General features: G+C 39.7%; 1 protein-coding gene across 1 annotated transcript in view; it reads right to left on the minus strand.

Annotated features, from left to right (window-relative positions):
* Positions 1–2,239: 2,239 nt before the first annotated feature.
* The window catches only part of spata17 (spermatogenesis associated 17), a 71,269-nt gene continuing 48,597 nt past the window's right edge, over positions 2,240–24,911 (minus strand). The window contains exon 11 of the transcript XR_015843183.1: positions 2,240–2,268. The gene's annotated coding sequence lies outside the window, so the exon portion shown is untranslated. The remainder of the gene's footprint in view (positions 2,269–24,911) is intronic.

Genomic DNA, 24,911 nt, shown 5'->3' on the forward strand with positions numbered 1-24,911 from the left:
TTTTAATTTCTACTGGACAGTGTCCATGCATGCATTTTGTATATACTGTCTGTGCAGGTGGATAAAAAAAGTACGTGAACCCCTTGGAATTGTGGATCAATATGGCGTAACATGTGATCTGTGATGACGTCACAGCAACAGATAAACAGTCTGCTAAACCAATACCACAAAAAAAATATATTTTATAATATTATGTATGTATATATATATATATATATATATATATATATATATATATATATATATATATACATATATATATTATATTATTATATATTTATTATTTTATTTTAGTTATTTTTTCCACAGGATGACATGGTTAATTCATCTACGGTTATTATGCATTCATCCATTCATGCATATGTAATGATGAAATATTTTCACAAAGGTAGCATTTATTTCCTCAGAGACCATACCTCCATCCCGGTTAGCATTTACATTTCATCGCAGGGACCCTCATACTTCATCCCCAACTGGGCCGTACCAATCTGTGCGATGGCATAGCCTTGCCACGCCAGCACAGCATCTCCTGATGGGAGAACAGGTGTTGGACAGGGTCCAACGGAGCGGAGACGAGTGGACTGCCATCATATATCACATGGCCGTAGGGAGGCTGACCCATTCATTTAAAGAACAAAGGCTCAGAGGATTGATCACCGCCTGACATTAAAAACTCACAAACGGCTTGGTCAGAATTTGTTATGACGCCATACTAATTTTGTATATTTTATTTGTTAAAAATACCTGAAATTGCAAAGCAGTACTGTAAATTGTTCAAAAGTCAGATGCAATTTGGAATTTGAAGATTTTCTGGGACATTCTGTCTCTAAAATCATGCAAACTGCCAAATTGAAACTGCTGAAATGAAAGTACCGGATGAAACTTTATGAGACCTCACTTCTGCTTTGACTTTTTAAACATCAGTAATGGGTTTTAAGAGAATAAGATGAAGAAGACATAACTAAATTCTGCATTACTAAAGCAACCTATCCTTGTTTTTTTTCCTGACAAACTCAACTTTTTGCTAATTTTATGCTCAGGGCAAAACAATGTTATTACAATATTATTACAATTTTGTGGCATTTTGGTGCCAAGGAAATATATTGAGGTGAATTGAATTTGAAGCGTTTTATTTAGTAAGCAGCAGTGCTCTGCTACCATAGCGTGGCATCGTGCTCGCAAGGAACTATGTCTGAGTTGAGGAGTTCCATTTAGACAAAAGTAGTACTTTGCTACCCTCTTGTGGAATCTATATGTAATTACATACCTTTAAAGCAGGGGAGTCTATTAACTGCAAATTTTCACTGATGTACAATAGAAATTATATGTGGCGAGGAGACTTGCTTTTTCTGCAGTACAAAGAACAGGAAAAATAATGTAATGAGTAATGAGAACATAATTTTTTCAACCAAACCTCAACTATGTAGTCTAAATAAATTTCTTACATTAAATAAAGATAGATGTTCACTTCCTATGTCCCATTTCTCTGTCCTGACTCCAACTGTGAGAACTGAGGTTTATTAGGTTTGGGAGAACAGTTATTCAAAGCCCTTTACAGCTGCTTTTACAGACAAAATGAAACCAGGTATGATGATTTGCCAAGTCGCAGAGGAGCCATATTGGCCAAGGGAAGGCTTGTAGTTCCGCTTAATGGCTTGAATATAATATTTTATGTCCCGTTGATATAGCCACAGTGCTTAACTCGGGATGTAAAAAATAGTCAGGCCCATTCATTTGGGTATAAATACTTCACTTTGCTTGAGGACACAGATGATGCCACATTTGTAAATTGTGTCCATTTGAATGTGAGAGAAAAAGTTATTAGTATTACTGCTTTAGACATAATGGCGGCACAGGCCGTTTGGCTGAAAGTAATGGTAGCTTTATTGTAAAGTCTGTCACTATCATTATACTTTTACACACTGGACTTGTACTTGTCTGCACAGACACATACACACTCATGCACAACAGTCACGCTTATGCACTACATGCATATCCAAAGTCATTACTCCCATTCTGAAAAAAAAGGCCTCATTTGAGGGAAGCAATAAAACCTTTAATCATTTTATTACCAAAAGAGTATTTAACAAGTGGCTAATGAAACGCCAAAGGCAGGTGAGCCGGGTTTAACCTTCATAGAAGGAAGTCATGTATCACATGTTGCCCCCGAGGCATGATGGGACACAAATGTCATCCTCCATTATCCAGCACACCTGAAGTGTGGCGTGGCACGCGTGGCAGGCGGGCGTTTCGCTTTGCAAGGCGAAGCTGACGGGGGAAAATTAGAGGGAATTCAATTAATGGATGTTTTTTACGCACCAGGGAGAGGGCACAGCTGCACACATACACGCACGCACACACGCACACGCACCCCCACACCCCACCAGATGGCGCTGTTTTACTTCCTGCTTAACAGTTGTTTCACATTTAATACAGAGCACCACCATATATTCTTCAGTGTGACATTTTTACTTCCTAACTTTGTGCTTGTTATAAAGAATCGTGTAAATGTTAGTCTATGTAGTAAGTACAGTATTAAATGTGAGTAAACGTGTGTTATTTCTATTTAAAAAAAAAACAACAACAACAAAAACAAAATAATGTTACATTGGTTTGGTACAGTTCAGTTGTATTTAACTTTTAAAGGGCAAGTCAACCCGACCAAAAAAATCTTTATATGTCCCATGCGTTTTCACTAGTCTAAACACGGCATTCGGATTAATATTGTGGAATATGAGTTAAGCAGCATAATGCACCCATTTATAGCCATCTCGGGGGGCGGCCATTTTGTCACTTCTGTCAAATGAAAATGACATCGCAGTTGCTCAGAGCAAATGTAACGACCAATCACGGCTTACATATTTTCTGAAGCTCGCCAGGTGGCGCTTGAGGAAGCATAAATCAGATCAAGAACTTTCTATGTTGTTCCTTTACTGAAAAAAATGGAGGTGGTATTTGGTGATATTGCAGCTGAGTCTTTGCTTTCTTTCTGTGGGTCAATTAGGGAGAAAATGAGGGGGACACGTTCAGTCTGTCGCCGTATAAGAACCATATCTGACTACCTGGTTGCCAATTGCGCATGTAATATACCATTAAACTGCCCTGCTGTCCGAGTGCACGTATGTGCAAAGGCGTTCACTTGTCGGAGAGAGAGCGAGAGAGAAATAGAGAGAGAGAGAGAGAGAGATGAAAAAAAAGTGGCAGGCCTTTGGGGGGGTGCAACGTGTGCAATATTTAGCCACCAGAGAATGAACACGGTGGTGCATTAGTTACAAAAAAAGCAATCGGCAAGTAGTTAAGTGAGGAGAAATAGAGCCCTGAATCCAGCAACATACATTACCTCAAACAAGGTATTTGACACACAGGAATAATTTATGGTGGATAACAAAAATTCTCTATTTTTAATAACAAGCTTCTGTGATAGTTATAGAGGGACTGCCCCCCCCAAAGTTAATTGAAAAGTGTCCTGGTGCTCATTTGCATAAAAAACACATTTAAAAGGTGAAAAATTATAAATAAATATGCGGCCACCTGTGAAATATGGCTTTTGGCCTGCTGGTCATTTATAACTTTGCCTTTAATTACGTGACAGGCCGGGCTTGTGCGGCTCTAATGAGAGGCTGGAGTGATGGAGAGAAAACGGTGAGACAGACACCAGGCTGCAGGTCATTTTGTGCATGGACACGCACATCCTGCAACAATGCTCAGGAGAGCTCAAAATCAAACTTACTTGATTTTACTTCTCTGACCGTGTCAATCATAATTAGAATTATTTTATTTATGAATAAAATGGTTTTTTCTAACTTTATTGATTACTTGCTTTAAAAAGTAGCTTGGTTACTTTACTGACGACTTGATTTTAAAAGTAATTAAATTAGATTACAAGTTACTTTACTGTGCCGTGGTCCATGTCTTATTTTATCTAAATAAATTATTGAAGCTAGAAAACATTCTGCTGACAGTTCTGAGTGTGAGCGTTGTTTTAAAATGAAACTAACTCAAAATTGTATTTCCGTCTTGAAAATGCAAATATCTCTCCTTCCTCTATTGGTATTTTTGTAGTATGGGATGTGATTGGCTGGCAACCAGCTCAGGATGTACCCCGCCTGCTGCCCGAAGCCAGCTGGGAGAAAAAAAAAAAAGGATAAGTGGTTCAGAAAATGGACGGATGCAGAAAACGTGTCACAATGCATAGACGAAGTATGTCCCTCAGACGGATATGCAAAGTTGCAGTTTCCTTTTCTTACATGTTCCATAAAGTGTTGAGTGCCTTAACTGAATAATATGGTGTTAGAAATCAGGTCGCCTCCTATATCGCATTGTTTTCTTTTTAATACATAATGCTATACAAATAAAGTTCTGTATTGTATTGTGCGTATTTTTAAGTCTTGTCAATTCCTTCTCATTGCTGCCACCTATAGGTTGTTAACTGCAACTAACTTAGGTGGTGCAAAGGTTCTACTCTTTGAAATATTGACGACTCCAAGTAGAACTAAATATATTCTGCATAGTAACACTTTGCAATATTTAAAGAGTATCTGTAGTCTGATTACTTGATTGGAAAAAGTAACGTGTTAGATTAGTTCCATGCTAGCGGCGCCACTGCCTGCCGGTGACGCTCGCACTTGCCAGCGAGGATGACGAGAGGCATCCTGCGCAGATGAAGGAGGCGGGATGAGTGTCGGCTCACATAAAAAAAAAAACGGTACGGCTGATTACAGTTAATCTTTGGGATAATCTGATGAAAGCATGTCGGAAACTTTAATGTGACACAAAAAAAACTAGGTCTCTTTTAAAACAAACAGGCCATGAAAGAGAGTTAAACAAAAGAGTAGCTGGGGATATATGACACGCCCCCCTCCCCCCTCCCCCTCCCCTCCATCTCCCTTTCCCTTTTATGCATAAAGAAAACAGCTTGTGTTGCCCTGCAGGTATACAACATTCACCTTCACTTCCTCTCCGCACTCGCTTCCCGCCCATTCCCTCTCTCCTCATCTCCTTGTTTAACCCTACATTTGCGGAGAGGGGGCGGTTGGTCACAAGCTCACTAAGTCCCATTATAAGTACAAGAAGGCCATATTTCACCCCCCCCCAAAAGAAATATTACAAGACAAACAAGCAAGCAGGGGCTAATCCCTGGGATGAAATTAGCAAACCGTGGGGTTAGCGGCGGGAACGGAGAGGGAATAGAAGGAGAGCGGGTGGTGGGAGTGGGTGTATTGGGGGGGGGGGGCGGCATTGCTGAGCCCTGCTGGAGGCAACTTGTCCACGGGGATAATTACAAGATGCTCCTGGGATCTGTCTGTCTGTCCTTCTAGCTGTCTGTCTCTCTGGGTCGGCCTTCATTTTTTTTGATGGCTCTATTTTCAACGAGGGGGCCTACACTTCTCCCCTTCAAAGTGTGTGTGTGTGTGTGTGTGTCCTTCGCTTTTGTGTCTCCTGTGCTTCAGTTACATAGTAGTAAAAGCTATTAAAATTGAAATTGTTCCAGGGGCAGTGAGCGGACAGGGAAGGGAAGTGACACACTCCACTATTATATTGCATGTGTGCGTGCAGGTGTGGGGGGGTGTGTGCATGTGTGTATGCGCCTAAAGGCAGGCTACACTTGCAACGTGGTTCTCATATAGAAATATCAAAAGTTCTACCTCAACAGTTTAAAGCATTCTACTTTCCATTTACTTATGCAGCATGAATATCATAGCAAAAGAAAAGAAAAAGGATTTCACGGTAGTGTGTGACAGAATCCCTTTTCACATACAGTCATGTCAGTCGCAGTGGGACTGTGGGAATATTGATCCCCATATTGTGGTCATATCATACGGTTCAGTTTTCAGTATTTATATAAATCAATGTCATCAGATATTTGTACAGTCGTAATGTGACGTCCGGGCAATTAAATAATAAAGAAATTGACTTTCAATTTTAATGGCAATTTTTCTCTTCTCTGTATTCACACGAAATGAAGAATGAAATAGGGCTCAGTCATTCATCATTTTTTTTAAAACAACAAGGCCGCTAAAGCTGTTGTACTCAGTCAACCTTTGAGTAACTTAAATACACATACTCATTATTTGACTTGAATTTTTTATACAGTGAAAAAAATAAGGAAAAAAATACAAATACAAATATTTGCATGATGATGAGTCTTTTTCAGTCTATTTCAAACATGACATTTACCATTCCGCTACACAGTATGTTACTTCTCTCAGCAAGGGCCCAAAAGTATTTTCAGGGTAAAATACAGATTTTTAAAACTATAATCTGTGGAGGCATTTAACACCATCGATCTGCTGCTCTGTTTTTATTTGAGGCTCTGAAAAAAAAAATCACAGGCCACTTTACAGTTCAAAATGTCTTTGTGTCTGTTTCGGAGTCTCAATTGTTTTTCAAACCTGCTACTGCACGCAAAGCAGATGATGACCTGTAGATGGCGCTCTATACCAGCATATCACCACAGGCATTTGTGCAGAGTGCCGTCCACAGGGCAGATGAAATCAGTGTGTGTGTCGGAGAAACAGAAAGACAGAGGCAGAAAGATGGTGTAGAGTACCTGATGCTACACAGCCATCTAATGACCGTCCTTCTTTGTCTTTGAGCTCATGGCAGACGAGAGTCATCCAGCAGCAAAGCCGCAACTGCCACACATCAAGTGAAGTAACAAAGAGAAGCACAGTGGCTCATTCTTGATGTGATGATGGCAACATGGGCAAATCTTTGCACAAAATAAAGTTGACTTCATGCATGTGCAAGCAAATGGAACACATTGAGTTTTCGTTGCACGAAACCGAGGAGACGTGCAATGTCCTCATTGCAATAACAATGCACTAATTAGGCAGCATTTAAAATATACAAATACGCTGGACTATAAAAGGCTGTAATAAGAGATAAATACGGGACAGGTGGCGTATTAGTCACATTGAACTGCGTGTGACGATCAAGTGTAGTCAAGGTCAGGTGAGTAATGAGCCCGGAAACATGAAGCAGCTGCGTGGCATTTTAACATATAATTACATGATAATTACGCAGGTATTACATAATTATTATTTATGGATTTGTTTTTGTCTCATCAAGCCACACGATGCAATGAAGATTTTTACCGAGGTTACACAAGATGTTTTTTGTTCATGATTCAGCGTTTATCAATGAAACCTTTTGATGCCCCCCTCCAATTATTTAGCTCACATTGCTAGCATTCATATTAATTTAGCTTTTAAATGACGATAAATTATAATCAGATTTTTTTGGGTGCACTCTGGCTGTTATTCCAGTCTAAAAATCAAACATTTCGCAAGGAGACCAAATAATTTACACAGTAACAGATTGAAATTACAGAGTAAATGGTATTTAAATTTAGCAATATGAATTAAATCTGTTGAATGTAAAAATAAGTAAAAATAAAAACTGAATTAAATATGCCTATTTGAAACAATGTATAGTGTAAGTATCTAAGTCACATCATTAAATGTTAGGAAATCCAACATGGCTCCTAAAACATTTTATTGTTCACATTTGGTTCTGGGGAAAAAAAATTCCAAAAGATGTAAGATATGTTTCAGTTTGTCAGATAAAACAGTTCGACCATATGCCGACTTGTTCGCAGTACGCTTCTAACATAATTGATGCGAGAACATGAGCACATGTCCTACCCTTCACATAGGCCTACTGTATAATAAAAAAAAAGTGCCCTTGATGATGACTCAGCCTCTCAGAATTTGATTTTTAGTATAACTATAAACTATAACACGTCAAAGATATTTTTTGGGTGGCGAAAGTATTAAGAGGAAGGAGAAAATGTTAATTAATTTAGTTTTTTTTTTCGGAGAATGGAAAGCAGATTCTTTTTAAGTCAATGATAAAAATAAACTTCCTCTATTTTGGATAATCATATTTGAATGTAACTGAAGGAGACACAAAGAGGTGGCGCACACTTCAGAGATACTTTTACATTTGAACCTTCATGGCATGCGTTCACGTGCACAAGCGCTTCATTATAAAATGGTTCCCATGCTGCGAGTGCAGTGTTTTGCTCAAAGACACGACAGCAAGGAAAATATACACTCTGAGCATTTATGAGCGCTTTACAGAATACGTGAGGAAAAACCATACAATGAAAAATATCAATTTTGCCATTGATAAAAAAAAAAAAAATACAATAAAAACCCTGCTTTTTCTTTGAAGTTTAAAACGTATTCCATTCCGCATTAGGGCAGAGCAATTAATCGAAATTCAATGCGTGCGCGCGCATGTTTGTATATTTTTTTATCTTCCATACATCTGTAAGTCCTTGAACGTGATCTCGTTTCCATTCACTTTCGACGCACTTATTTAGCCTCATCTAGTACCATTTAACTTTAGAGTGTTTTTAAGACGCACTCTCATGATCTCATCCTGTCTCGCCGCTGGCCACCCTGACTTTGTTGTGTGTGTATGTATACGTGTGTGCGTGTGTGTAATACTTCCTAATGGTTACAAGTAATGAATAGACCAGCCTTAGGGAGGTCTATATAAACCCATTAGCTTTAATAAAGTCTGAAGGTGTAAAATGACTCTCTGAGGTATTTCACTATACACTTAGTAGTCTCCCCAACCTAATAATACCGGCGTCTCTTCCAAGTATATTGTCCCGCTTCTCTTTTGATTGCATTGTCTGCACAATTATTTTCAATTCAGGCATTTAGAGGACAGTGGCGAGAGGGCGAGAGAGAAATAGAGGGCGCTGTGTTCGTCTCTCAGCTGCATGGATGGACAGACGGAGATACAAGATGAAGACAGAACGAGGGGGCTGACTTCCATACAGTACGTCTAGTCTGTGTGTGTGTGTGTGTGTGTGTGTGCTCATTTGGCTGCCTCTTAATCCCTGATTCAATTTCCAGCCTTTAAACATGACGAATTACATTCCTGTCCTCACCTAATGCTTTTAACACATCCCTCTAAGAGGCCTTAATCAGGTGAGATGGGCCTCCATGCTGCCCGCTGCATACACACATACATGCAAATGGGTGTAATTACACACACACACACACATAACATATGCAAGTACACACACACTCGTTCACACACACATACTGATTAGCCTAGCCACCGAGCTAGCCACTCCGGTTAAGCCACCAGGTGGATAATGTGCTGCTTTAGCGACTTAATTATGCCATAATCTGTTCAGCGCCCCAACCCCCTGCACAGGAGGACACAGTTAGAGGGGTGCGAGTGGGAGGGGGGGCTACATGGGGGCCAGGAAGGCGGGACAAGAGAAGAGAATGGGAGCAGAGGAAAAAAAAAAAAGCCCAGAGGCACCTTGCTTGGAAAGCTCCCTTCTGTGTTTCTTTTTCTTCCTAAACAACACACACTCCTCCATGTTTCGACCCCGGCGCGTCTCGGGCCCTGCTGCAAGCGCGCACCTGTCACCGCGCACGGCCCTTTGACAAATCACATGAAGGGCAGCCCGAGTTTTGTAGGACGAGACAAAGCTCCAACATATGGATGCTGTGTGTCCCCAGGTGCTCCTCGCCGTTCTCGCCAGTTCTTACATTTAACATAAGCTGGCTGTCCTTCTGTCTGGCTACTTTCTGTCCACGTGGACATGTTCTGTGCATTTAGGCCTCTTGGTTGTAATCTCCAGTAAAAAACAAATATTTTGTTTCCTTTCTCAACACTTTCGGCCTCTCAACTTTCAGCCAGCTAGCTATTTAGCCACATGACGCAGTTCTATTTCTGGATGATATTTATTATTTATTTTTTTGTGGAATGGACGGAATGTTAAGTTTTCAAGTTTATTTTAGACCTTACAAAAAAAAAATCAAAATTGGATTGCATATCACGTCGACAAAAGAGATTTATCACTAAACTGCACAAGCTGTGCTCAAAAAATATTAACGATGTCATCAATTAATCAACCGACTCCACTGCCATCACATTATAGTCGACTCACAAAAATGTTTACGATACTAAAAGAATGAAGTTGACATGCTGTAATATTGTGAAATTAATTAAGTCTCAATTTTGAGTGCATAAAGTGTAACCCATGGAGCAAAAAGTTTCAGTTTTACTTGCATAAACTTTTTAGATTAAAAAAAAAAAAGTTAGAATGTTAAGAACAAAACATGAGAGCGTTTAGAACCTTGCCTAAAGTCTTCTCGTTGTGCTTGATTTCTCCTTCTACATTAAGAGTCTTTGACTTACGCAGTTAGTTAAGTTTTTGAAATACAACCAAAAAAAAGATAAAGACAGGAAAGGCCTACTAGAATATCTTAACTTGAATAGTTAATGTTAATATATGCTAAAGTGTTTAATTAGAAGAGGGTATGCAACTTCACTTTTCAGGTCGTTTATTTTTAATTGCCTGACTGAAAAAAATCTAAATAGTTTAATAAAGGTTGTAAACCACATTAATGGTGAAAAAGGGTTTTTTAAATCATTTTTGGTCTCCATTTTGTTTGACATCACAAAAACCTAGCCTTTGAACAGGGGTGTGTAGACTTTTGTCAATGGATGGATGAATGGACAAACTGATGGATGACTGACGGACAGGATCGCCCTCCCAGTTGCAAAGATGTTCTTTTGCAAAACTTTAAAAATATTTGCTGGCATGGGGACTCATTTTGGGGCTCGTCTCAGAGGCAGGCGAACCCCCGCTGGGAACAGGTGTCAGGCAGGTGTGAACTGCGCCAATGCATGTGTGTGCGTGCACGCGCGCGCGGGTGTGAGTGTGTGTGTGTGAGTGAGTGAGTAATGGCGCTATCAACCGGCCTCCACGATCCATCATGCACGTCCCTGGCCTTGCACCTCTATGGCCCAGTGTGCACACCATCATTAAAATAGGCACGGACACACACTCACGATAATATATGCGCGCACACACACAACACATCCTTTTTTTTTGTATTTCAGGAAATTGTTAAATAGATTTAGTTAAACATTTGTGTGAATGAATACATGAACTCTTGGAGTTTTTTTTAATTTATTTCTATACAGTAATATTTATATTCTTGCATATAAGAAAAAAATGAGTTCAACCTCATAGGTTTTGAGCGCTGTCTATTGCCTCCATGCTGCAGAAAATCTCAGTTTCCCTATTATGGGGGAGGCTGGTATTATAATTAACAAAACAATAAAAGTTTATTAATGATCATTAAAATGCAAAATAGCAGCAAGAGATGATGGTAGGTGCTATCAATAAAATAAAAGAAGTGACTCCCTCATTTTTGGACTCTTAATTAGACGTCCACTCATTAATGGATGAGTGTATTTGTGTGTGTGGGTGTGTGTGTGCGTGCGTGTGCAGGGGAGATACAAAAGGATTTCAATTGATTAGTGCACCCTAAGTAGGCTATCAGAGAGTTGAAGACCAAAAAAAAAAGTAATTTATTGAGTGCTGCCAGTTTTATCTCCATACCAACTCATTAAGAAAGGCAAGGAATAAAAATTGCACTTGGTTGAAGGCCTCAAGCCATCAAAGCCACGTTTGACGACACAACTGAGTGTTCCAACACGTGACACCACACCATTAGTTTCGCTAACTAGAGATTTACAATGTGTTGTAAAGAAGGTGATGTGACACACTTGAGGGTTTTGTAGGATTTGGTAGCAAAATATGAATAGTTGTATTTAGTAGAGAATGGCCATGAATAAATTAATCAATTCATATTAGATAAACAAACTACTTGCATCCTAACCTCCTGAATCAGTGGTTCTCGAACTTTTTATGCCAAATACCACCAAAATCATGACTAATATTAAATACAGTAGAGTAATATTAATGTTCATTAAAAAAATACCCAGTTTGAACTAAATCTACACATATATCAGCACAGCTATAATCTTGAGCATTAAAAATGTCATTTTCTTTCTTTTTTTAAAGTGATAATACCTTTTAAAAATATTTTCAGGGTCAAACATTGCAAAGTCTTTTGCGTGAAATTACTTCGTACCGTGAGATCGTTTATAGCTTGAAGTGTTCGTAATTCAAGGAAACATTTCCCATTGAAATGAATGGAAATGCAATTAATCAGTTCCAGGTTGCAAATTAAGTTATATTTACGTTTTTTTTTTTATGTGTGTGGTTGAAAATAAATATAATGTAACAGGGAAAAACTAAAAGAAACAAACAATTCTAAAGAAATAAAACACAAACACAACTACTCCTTACTCAATAAGAGGGGGTAAACTGAAAGATAGCGACAGCTTCTAACTGAAAAAGTATGCTTCTATAAGAACATGGAGAAACTCTGATTCAAGTGTATCTTTTAATATTGTTCATTTATAATTCATTAGTTGATTTGATTTTTTATTTCATTTGTGACTGGATGAACGCATCGTTCATAAGTGGAACTTTGCGAACATCTCGCGCCAACATGTGGGGATGTCTATTTCATGCTTGTACATTGACAGTAACTGTTACTTCTATTAAACAAATGTAAAAAAATAAAATAATAATAATTAATAAAAATAAAATAAAATACATTACATTTGAACTCATTTACTGCCATTGACAGCTAAAGACGTCAAAGATCCATTTTTTTTTTTTTTTTTTTACTCGACTGGTAATGAATGAGTTAATAACAATTTTGGACATCACAAAAATCGCAACGGTGATTTGTGATTGGATGATCATGAATGCGCAGGTGGAACGTTCGCTTACATATTTAACAGCTTCCGTCATCAGTCGCGGAGATAGATGCAAAATTTTAAGATGGTTACGCAGTGCGAGAAGAATTACAAAGATCCATCTGCTCGTCCATGCCATGACCGCCGATGAAATGGAGCCTTCGTAACTTGAGGGTCCACTGTTTCAAGCCTCCCATCTTTTGAAATCAGCGATGCATATAGGCCACCCTACCGGAGCACTATTTAACGGTACACTTTGATCAAGTTGCCTCACTTCTTCCTCCTCTTCCTTGAACACAAGCACACACACATACACTTCTAAATACACTTTCACACCGGTACATATATATAGCCGGGCTCGATTTATAATAGTTGGCATGACCCTGTGCTCTCTCTCAGGGAGGAACTAAGGGAGTTCAAATCATGGCCTAATTACGCCTCTGGCTACGCTTCATCTCCCTCCATCCTGTGCTCAGAAAGTAGAGCACAGGTTGACATCCTAAACGCTATTTTGTTACTTCTTTCAAAACTTAACTCAGCTCAATTTGTTGTATGAAGGAAACCTTTTTTTTTGTGTGTTTGTGAAACATTTCATAAATTAGCATGAGGCATGTTCAAAGACGCCAATGTTGCTTCAAAACTAAAAACGCTGTGTTTTGTTTCATTGTTTCTTTGTTACTTTGAATTGTGAGTTTTCTTTTTGCTGATGAGCATTTTGATTCTATTATATGCACTTTAGAATAAATAAATACTTTTTGGAGATTGGGGCCAGTCTCTCGACATAGTCGGGCAACTGAGCAATGAGCAGCCGCTCAGACTATCTTGCGGCCTTGACTTGGTGACGAACCCGAAACGGGAACTTTGGCAGTCGACACAGAGAAACAATCGCCGAAACGAGACTAACAGCTGAGAAACGCAACCCGGAAGGAGATCATACGATGCTTTGTGTTGGATTTCCTTGAAAATCAATAGCTGCTTCCACATGCCAAAACACTCGCCGGCACCTTGAAGAGGAACTTTGTCAACATATAAAAACGAAATGTGCTGACAATAAAATGCAAAGTAAGTTGTGTGAACTCTATCACTGAATTTAAAAAAAAAACAAAAAAAACCCCGACTTTCCTCTGACATGAGAATTGATACGACACCGTCAAAGCAACTCAACTCCTGAAAATGTCAAGCCACAGCGACACGAACTACAGCCTTTTCCCACAGTGTACCACTTCCTCCATGCATGTGGAAGCTTGTGGACGGGCGCCAGCATACACGCATGACCCTGACCTACCCTTCAGGAGCTTTGACTTCCACTGAAGCAGCTGGATGAGAGAAAGAGAAAAAAAAACCCCGTGCAGTGCAATTCTCCAACACTATGAACTACAATTGCTAAAATAAACATTTTGGTAAACGAATTACCTGGGCAGTACTTTTTTTTTTAACACACACATGCAGAGTGAAGTGTGGTCCACTGAAAAGCGCAGTCCAAGCAGCTTGTTTGATGAGAATATGACAGGACATGAAAATGCGATTAGATTCGCTTTACAAGCCTCCCTGTGACGACAAATCACAACAATTGCATGGCGAGCTGATGATAAGGCAAATTACTCAGTGTGTGTGTGTGTGTGTTGACGTCTCACTTCAAGTAAGGATCATGATGAAAATGTCGAAAGCCAGGAAGTGAAGTAACTATATTTTTTTTCAAGCCACCTTTTTGGAACAAACTTCCTCGCCCCAAATTAAAGGACAATAAATGATTACTACATTAGATGACATCATCTGCTCGTAAAAGCACAAATCGATAACTACATCGGCATAAATAACAAGTCTGATGGTCACACAACCTTGAGTGTGTGTTTAAACTTGTATGCTTGAGCTCATCTATTACAGCGCCACGACACATTTTATGCATCCACGCAGTTTCTGCCATATTACTTTTTAAAAAAAATTCCACCGTCAATGTCAGCTTTACAGATGCCGTCTCAGCTCTGCAAATTGTGTGTCGTGGTAATGATGCCCACCACAACACAAGGAACGCCACGAAAAGGGAAAGTTTACGTGAAAGTGGCAATTTTTCCATTGTGGACAATGTAATTGACGATTAATTGCAATAAAGTAGGCGTCGACGATATTTGTAATTTAATTTGTGAAGTGTGTGTGCGTGAGCATCCCTTTGGAGCAGGGGAGGGCTAACTTTTTGATCGGGGGTCCACAATGGGTTCTAAAATTTGACGGAGGGGCCGGACCAGGAGCAGATGACTGGAGTGTTTTTGGTAAGCTCACCTCATCGGAGAAAATAAAAACATTTAATTTGAAATGAAAGTGTACAAAAGCATTACAACAATATATATGTCTTTGAAACACCATTTATTTAGAAAATAAAACATGAACAAGGTTTATTCATTTAATTTTTTTCAAGTTCGGCGGGCCGGATTAAAATGTTTAACGGGCCGCATGTGGCCCCCGGGCCGTAGTTTGCCAACCCCTGCTTTAGAGTTATTGATGCGCTTCAACCTTGGCACACATCCGCTTGCACCAGACCCGACGAGACGACGCAAGCCGTAATAGAACTCAATTCAGCGGAAAGCAGTGCTCAGAATAGACCACTCATCCGAGGTCACCACACGCGCGCATGAAACATGCGCACACACGTGCACGCACCTGGCTGCATGTGGCAGGCAGCATACGTCTTGTCCGCATTCATTGAGGACGATGGCAGTTGATGTTTGTTTTTTTTGTTTTTTTCCTCTGGTGGTTTATGGGTGGCACCAACAAACGGGACACCTGCACAAAATGTTATGCGTTATACAGTTCTGGAAAAAATTCCAAAAGGGTCAGCGTTATATGGGAGGAGGGTCGCAGAATTTTCATCTCTGAAGTGATCTTCCTCCAAAACGACAGGTGATTCACGCTGCTGATGTTCTGTCTGCTCCAACCAGACTCTCGCGCATGTGTGTATGCGTGTGTTTGTGTGTGTGTTACACTCTTCCCTGTAGATTCATCCCTGACCTTACGGTGACCCTGACACACACTCAATCGCATGCACGCACCAACACACACACGCACACACAAATTTATTTATTTATTTATTCTATCTATCTCTAAAGAGACTATATTTGGTCCCAGTAAAATTTCAGGCTAAAATATTCAGCATTAAATTCTGCGTAAATTTTACTCTGAGGATTTTATGCGTAATATTTAACTCTAAAATTTTACTCGTCGAGTTTGTTACAAATCCATTCACGCTTGACCTTCAAGGACCAACAGGTACATGTGAATAGATGTGGTGGGAACGCAGACAGTTCTCAGGATTGTTTCAAGCTTCCTCTTAAACACAGGCATCGCTGTCCCATAAAAAAACACATTCATGGCATGTATATGGGCATGCAAACATGCGAAAAAAATGTACCTTTTCAAAAATATGGTCATGTTTGCGCATTTTGGGTCACTAAAGGAAAATTCTTAACATGTCAGAAGGGGTCAAATGAGATCCAAGTAGTACGTAACAGGGAATTATTTCCCTCACCCCATTCTTCTTGAGAGCACCTCAGTGCCAAGCAGTCCTGTCAGCACCTCTGTTGTCCACGCACAAGCCACGAAGGCGGTTCCAGGCGTGTGATGGTGATGCCAAGCTGGAATGACACACACACACACACACATATGCATACCCAAGCATCTCCCTGCAGACGCTCTTAATTAGACTCCACCCGTCCCCCTCGTTCCCCGTGGCGGGCCAGACAAAGGGAGGCTCACTCGTTTGGACGTGCGAGTGTGTGTATGTGCTCACATTTTGTGTTTGTGTCTAAGGCGCCCCTATCTTTAGCAGATGCTCATACACTGTACACCTCTCCGGTCTGTGTGTGTGTGTGTGTGTGCAGCAGCGGTGCTATCATTAAAGTGTCATTGAGAAGTGGCACCACTTAATTTTAGCATCTCCCTCTCTCCGGGGGCAGTGAGGGAAGCGCAGGAGCCTGAGCGGCGAACGAGAGGAGGGGGGGGGGGGGGGGGTTAGACGAAGAGAAGGAGAGGAAAGAGAGACGAGGTGCAAGTAGACGGATGTAGAGGTTAGATAGGAGGGACTAAGAGAACACGGCATCAAGGTTTTGGAGAAATGGGATCGCTAATGATGACACAAAAAGAGACGCACAATTTGGATGGAGAGATGGATTGAGAGAAAATAAAGTTCACTCTTTTACGGTGGCTTGATTTTTTTTTTTGGCTTGCAAAGTAAAATTCACAATTCGAACACCAGATTGTTGCAGCGAACTCAGCTCAACTCACTTGACAACAAGCAACAGTTTGACACAAAACGCACAATTCTTCAAGATGTTTATTACCAACCCCAATTAAAGTTTATTGTAAAAGTAAAATGATAATCTGTGTATTTACAACAACCAAATAAAATTTCCTAAACTCAGATGGTGCAGCAGCACATGTTCACAAAAAAATTAGAACAATGCTATAGGCATATATTCTTTATCATCTTCGAAAAACGAATCATATTAATCAAGTTTATTTAGAAGTTAGCAGCATCTGGACATTTGTTGTACGTCTATTAGAGAATTTAAAACCTGTACATAAATCCTGCATTTAAAAAAATTATGGAAATTTCATACTATTAATGATATAATTTTTAAAATTTTTTTATATATTTTTTGTCTGCAGGATAAAATAAGAATGAAAATGTCATAGTATTAATGATATCATTTAAAAAAAAAAATTATATATATTTTTTTGTCTGTAGGATAAAACAAAGTCCTCCTCCAACAACCCTTTGGAAATCGCACATTTTACACAATTTTGCATGCAAACACACAAATTAATCCAAATATTAGCCTGCCAAGGCCCATCAAAAATAATTTCCCTTGCTTGCACTTGGCGGAGGTCATAAAGCCTCGTTTAAAGAAACATTTACTCCCTGCAATTGGTCATTCAGCTGCCATTTATGAAACAAAGGCGCGATGAGATGAGATATCGGACACGCACAGTTGTTCCCTGATTGATACGTCTGGTGAGAAGCGAAAATGTGAATGGTCGAGCCAAAGCAAACAGTTGGAGATCTACCGTGAGTAACAAGCGAACAGGTCAAAGGTCATACTTACAAAATGCAGAGATTTGCTAAGTATGAGATATTCTATACGTGTATTAAATTGTCTGGACGTTTTTTGTTTCCGTTGACCTTGTCATGTCCGTTCTCTCCTGTGTGTGTGTGTGTGTGTGTGTGTCTGTCTGCTCGATGTGTGAGTCAAACGTTTGCACGTTGTCGTGGTCTTTTATAGGGGCAGGTACATACTCGTTATACTCAACATTCCGCTATTCGGATTGTGTCTGGGAGGCTCATGTGTTGTCATAAGCCACTTGCAAAATATTCTCCGCTAGCAGCCACTCAAGTGTTGCTTTGACTGCAGGGACTTTTAAAAACTTGTTTTGGACTCGCCATTATCACATTTTCACATCTTTTATTTTCCCTCTCGTCATCTGCCTTTCATCACTTTGTCATGGGCCACCGTTCAAGGTCGTTACGTCATCTTAGAGTTAGCTGAGTGGCATAGTTTCATAAAGTCTATCGACAGAATCTGTACGGAAAAATTGACATGATCAGATTTTTATTAGCACTGGAAAATTTTAACCCTTAAATTTACAAAACAGATAAAACTATCTAGAGCGTAAAACACAATTCAGCTCACCACTTTGTTTGTGTAAAAATGCCCTGAAAACATTTATAGAAAAACAACAGTTAATGACAATTATTTATGAATAAATTAATGAAAAGTACATTCTGCAGGACTGGAGTTAAGAAATTCAAGGACACTTTTACATAAAACCTTTAGACTTTTAAACAAAGCTCATTTCTAGTTCCTGTAATTGTACAAGGCCAAATATATTTACATCGATTATTCATATTGAAGATGGAATTGAACATAATTGCTTATCCCAAAATGTTTCTCTCCAGATTAAATACTTGAGAGTAAAAAGCGGGTTTGAATGTTTAGCTCAACTATATCAATGAATGATCCTCTAGTGTTGAACACGACAAAAGTAACGCATTATACTGACGTGTTACGTGATATCCTTTACGAGTCAAGTAGTTTCACTTAAATCCCTTTATGAGGCAAGGAACCATATTTGGTTACTTCACGTATTATGAAAAAAGATTACTCAATTTTCCCAGCCAATCAGTCAAGAAAAATCATTAAAAAAAAATCATGAAAAATTATCCAGTCTGACAATTATTGAAATTTTATGGCCAATAAAAACAACCCATTTTACTTGCAATTGCCTTGAAGGTTGAAGTTAACAGTTGAATGACCTGAATTTTAAATGTTCAGTATGTTTGACATTGTTTTAATGTACTGTGAATGGGAATAAAATATTGCTTAGTCGAGACTTTGCATGTGTGCCGTCTCCTAAAATTTTAAGCGTGTTTAAAATAAGACTGAGTTTGAAAATTAACACGTCGTGACGGCAACACCTGTTCCTTACAAGTCCGACTGCACTTTACATCCTTTGTGTGTGCGTGAGTCAGAGTTTGTTTGCGGTAAAATCTGCATAGCAACGCCCGGCAGAATGAACGAAAATGGACAGTAGAGATGCAAAAGAGCCGAGTGGGAACGTGAACAAGGTATGAGAAAGGAGGGCAAGAGGGAGTTAGGCCCTCTTCATTTATTGCTCCAGTGGAGAAGAACATGGAGCTCTCTAATGGTGTTGCCGCGGTAATAACAATAAAACCAAGAAGCCCCGCCCCCTCCCAAAAAAGAAAAGATGGAGAAAGAAGGACATGTTAGAACAGAGAAGAAAATCACGCCGCATGTTTTCTTTTCATGATTTTGCTATTCAGTCTTTTTTTTTTTTGCTCTGGAGCGCACTTCGCACACAACCACGCACACACTCACACCTGTGCGCTGTTGGCGCCGCGTGTCCTTGCTCTATGCTTTGTTAGGCAGGGCAGTGGCTCCGCTGTAGTTGCTGTGTCAGGACTTTCTATTGGGGGGTGATTAATGTATGGAGATGGACGGCTCCTCAGCAAGCCACCTACATGATTATTTTCAGCGGACATGCGACAGCTGGGTGTCATCACACTCGCTGAGGCATACACACCGGACACAGCATTAGGGACACCAGCACTATCTCTATTCTTTTATAGATTGCTGGGATAGCAGTACCGCCCATCTCTGTTTTTGTGATCAGGGCAGAGTCCTGTAGGCCTACAATATTTGTATTACTTTGATAACATAACTTTCAAGTAAGTTGAGTTTCATGTAGTGCTTTGGCGCCACCCTGTGTTAATTTAAACCTTTTTAGGGTGGAGGTGAGGCACGAAGTTTTGCGTGTAATTTGAGTGTCTGTTTTGTTAACACAAACACTCATGCCACTCTGAGATGTATATGGAAATAGATGGTCCCCCGAAAATTGGTTGTAAGCATTCAAATGGCGTCAGGCACTTGGAATCGTAATGCGTCCGATTTTACTGGATGGGCCTCAATACTGAAGATTTTTTTTTTTTACCATTTTTTGGGCAAAAATCAGCGTTGCTTCGGTCATTAACCATATTTAGTAACATATAGCGAGGCTTAAAAACAACAGGCAAATGTTTTGGAAAGTATTTGCAAAAGACAGATGTGACTATTATTGACAGTAATTGAGAAGATTAGCAACAATTTGTCCTTCATTTGCCACTTTTTGGGACCCTTTGGGACCTTTTGCCAATTACTGTAGTATCAGGCGACTCGAAGGACCCAACCCAATGAAAGTATGTGTGAACGTTCCCCAGCATTCCGTATTTTGCCGTCTACTGTTACCGATGGATTTTGATAATATGGAAGTTAATTGTTATGTGTAACTTATAAAATTTAACACGCTGCGCATGAATGAGTCGACATATGTTGGAGACTGCTAAGTGGTCTCTCGCGCCGACAAATAAAAAAAGACTTTGACGAAACGTTTTATGATCTTTTGGAAACACTTGCCACGGTTGGAGGAAGAATGGCTTTGCGGGGAAATTTAGCAAAAAAATAAATTAATTAATTAATCGCAAGCATTCATCGCTCAGTGATATAAAGGCTTTGGTGTTTACAAAAAAAAAAAAAAATTAAAAAAAATTCAATGGCAGGCCAGAAGACTGCATGAGAGATTAGGTTTGGTTTCCTGCGGCCTGTTTACAATCAAAAGTATACGGAGAGAATGTGCGGGAAACATGATGTATAACAATGGCCGGCTCACATCAATTGTTAGTTAATGAGTGTAATTAACAAGGAAAATTTGTGTGCTAAGTGTGGACCAAATGGTGAGCCAGCTTGGCATTTCTGCCCACACGGTGGATAAGTGTGTTGTGATGAGGCCACTGAGACAGCAGATAAATTAGCTTTGGGAAGCAAATGAAAGTGCAAGATAGACTGGAGCGCCCTGTGCGGGTTCACGTAGCGACTACTTACACGCGCACACACATCGACGAGAAACTTCCCTCCCTTCCTTCACAGCCAGCGTGCCATCCATCCATCAGGCCATCTCAGGGAGCTGCCCGCGGTTCCACTGGCTGGTTTAATTGTTAATGCTAATTGCTATTTATTGGCTCAGATGCAAATGATAGGCCGGCCAAAGTGAAATTTTATGAGGAGCGAACTCCCCCTCTCGCACAAATTGAAAAAGTGAAACAAGAGGAAGAGGGAAATGAGGCGAGAAGAGAGGAGCTTAATGGCGGCTCTTTAATGGCGGAGAGCAAAAAATTAAGACTGATTTAAGACACGCGGCTAAACCGCCCCCCCAACCAAAACCCCAAAATCCTCCGTGATCCCCTCGCGGGGAGACACATTTGGCAACGGAGGAGAGGCAAGCAGAAGAGGAATTAGAAGACAATTTAGCCTGGAAAGCTTGTTTTTAATATTACACACAAACACATCTGTCTTAACAGCTTTAGCTCAATGATTTTTCTTCTAAATTAAATTGAGAATCCAAAACTCTTCCAAGCCGGAATTGGAATCTCACTTAGTAGAGTGGTCCCCAACTACTGGTTCGCGGGCCATTTGTCACCAGCCTGAACCTGATATGTAAAAAACAAATTGCGGATCTCCATTTGTGACCATAACTTCATGTAGTGCAGTTTAACCGATTTTTTGGGGGGCACAATTTGTTGCTATTTTCCTTCTTTCTAAATTGGACTAGCTAAAAATGTAGAACGGAAATTTTTTTTCCCCGAAAGCCCAGACCACGAAAATGGGATATTTCGTCTACTATGATGAGCATTTCACCCAAAAATTAAATACAAAATAAAAATAAAAAAAAAACCAAATTATATATATATATATATATATATATATATATATATATATATAAATATATATATATATATATATATAAATATATATATATAATTTTTTCATTTTATTTATTTATTTATTTATTTTTTCAGTTGAACTATATTATGGATCCTTGAAAGATCGATACATGGCCGTGGAGCCGTTCTCTGCCAGATGCAGAAGAAGGTCTTTCAAAACGACCCCTTTTCTTACGCTCCTGAGATCCACAACCTAAGCAATGCGTTGTTATCTTCCTATGAGTCACTCCGAGGTCTTAACTGGTTTCAACCGGTAAGTGTGCAAGGGTGCAGATGGCCAAGGAAAGCCGAACGAGGAGAAAGATCACAGTGACATAACGGCCTACGTCAAATCACCTAAATCATCTAATTACGTGTCAAATAGTCCGTATCTTAGTTCCAACATGACTAAAACAATAAGAAAAAACAAAATACAATTCTCTATTTGCATTTTTTATTTTCATCACAGTTGAATAGGTTCTTCCATCTATGAAGTTGACGTCAAATCAGCTGAATTGCTACCGTGTAACAAAGCGACCAATCAGCAAACAGTGATTAAAATTGGATCAGAAATCACCAAACACTGCCAGATCAATAATTGTATTAGAGAAAAGCATATTGAAGAATGACACCTGGCGGAGGTCAAACAACACCCACTTTCCAATACACCCTAAAAGGCAACACACTATTTGCACTGCACATTATCTTAATGTAGTCCACCTAACGGCTGCATGCATAGGTGTGAGTGTGTCCGTATTTTTTTTCTTTCTTAGGCTTGCTCATTTGTTTTCCATCTCCCCCTTCCCAGCATGCCTCGCTCTATCACTCTGTCTGATTGAAGGCCCCTCGCCGCATCCTCAAGGTGCGATCGCCCCTACGCCAATTAAAGACCAATCCAATCGCATCTGAGCACACTGTGTGTCCGTGTGTGAGTTGTGCGCCACCGTGTGTGTCTGTATGTATATATGTATGCACCATATGCATGAGGAAGCTCACACGTGGGTGTGTGTGTGTGTGTGTGTGTGTGTGGTTTGGAAGGAGGTTAATGCAGTTAGGGTTATTTCACAGTCCATTAAGAAGCTTATGTTGACCTGCTGACCCGAAAGCCAACAACACAGAATCCATTATCATGACAAAAGAACTGTGCATACGTGTGTGTGCGTGTGTCGGTGAGAGAGACCGCCGACTCTATTTGACACTGGGCCACGTGAAAAATGTCAGCATGTGTGAAAGACACACGACTACTTCCTGTTTAGAGAGGAAATTGTCGGAATAAAATGGTGCGCGGAACATCTCTATTAATAGTGAAAAATGTTGCGGTATGGAAAATGGATGCAAGGATAAATATTGTTAAATATGTGTGAAAACCAACTCTGACGAACTTTTGGGTTGTGATATGTGTATTTTTCACTTTTACAATTTTCAACTGAAATTAAATTCATTCAGTTTTTCTTCATCACGACTATTCCACTTAATTCCTTCACACACACACACACATAAATGCATATGCATTATTTTGTAGCCACACATGCACACACCTGCACACACACACACTGGACTTTGTGGCCAGAGCAGTTGTTGTCTGTTCAGGTACTTATCAAGCTGATGGATTTGTAGGGGGGAGGGTAAGAAAAAAAAAAAAAAAAAAGAAACCTTGGGGACCACCTACCTTAATCAGAAACACACACACACACACACCCCGTATAACGTATGGTATAATGAAGAAGGACCTTGCAGAATAGCTGTGACATGTTTCATATGACAAAGGCATATATTATAAAGCAAATAAAACTATTAGTTTTATTTGTTTTGCATTGCAGAATTTTGGTAAGAATGAATTTTAATTATGGATAAAAAAAAATAAGTACTCATAAGGCATTGGCATTTTGTTTAGGAGTGTTCCATTACTTCTCTTTATACTGTCTATGAATCAACAAAAATCACATTTTAATTTATATAACAGTTTTCATGCATAAAAAAAATTAACTCAAAGTGCAATTAAAACAATGCAAGGAATCTGGTTATGCAATAGGAAATAATAATTTAATCCTACAATCATTCACGTTGCAATTTGAACGAACACAAAACTTGTTTTGAATTTCCAGAGAACATTTAATTTTGCAATCTCATTAAATTTGTATTTTGTCTTTGAAGTTTCACCTCTGTAATTCAATGCGGGTGTGCCTGTGTGTGTCCGTGTGCGTGTGCGTTATAACAACTCTGAAAGCTGTTTATCAGTGAAGGGTACACAATGCATTGTTGTGAGCCCTGTCCAAAAAGACAAACACACGTACACAACACACTCATATGGATGACGAGGCGCTCTAAATTGTCCTTCACACAACTCTCCCTGCGTATTGACCGCGTGTCTTTTTTTTTTTTTTTTTTTTTCACAAGCCGACATTATTGTCAAATTGTTTCTCAAACGGGACACACTTGAAAAGGCGGACAGTTGTTCAATGGCTGGAGTTTGACCATTGATTGCCAATATTGCCTACAATGCCTCTGATGGCTGGGAAAGTGCACTCGGCCCAACACACACACACACACACACACACACGCACACAGGAAGACAGTTGTGTCTACGCATACGCACACCGGTCGCCTTTCATTTAAATATTGCCCCTGTCCCAAAGCATCCTATTACGTGATACAGTGTGATAGCCACAGATCAATGCAAGCCAAGGAGACACTGTGCAGACACACAAGTGCACAAGGTGTGTGTGTGTGTGTGTGTGTTGCCTGCAGGCAGATGGTATCTGCAGTAGACGCTTGTTATTCTCTCATATGGTAGATCATTAGCACTATAGGATGAATAAAAAAAAAAAATAAAAAAAAAAGACGATAAAATACATTGAAAGCACATGCAGACGTATATGCTTCGCCTGCAGAAATCAGCATATTAAAGCAGCTATTGGCGGATTTTTTGACTGATAAATACCCCGCACACACATGCACAGACGCTGCTGTTCAGTGGGACATAAATAGGCATCATTAAGATGATAAC

This window comes from Idiotropiscis lumnitzeri, chromosome 5 (assembly GCF_059441095.1).
Source record: "Idiotropiscis lumnitzeri isolate Australia: NSW breed Sydney's pygmy pipehorse chromosome 5, RoL_Ilum_1.0, whole genome shotgun sequence".
NCBI lineage: Eukaryota > Metazoa > Chordata > Actinopteri > Syngnathiformes > Syngnathidae > Idiotropiscis > Idiotropiscis lumnitzeri.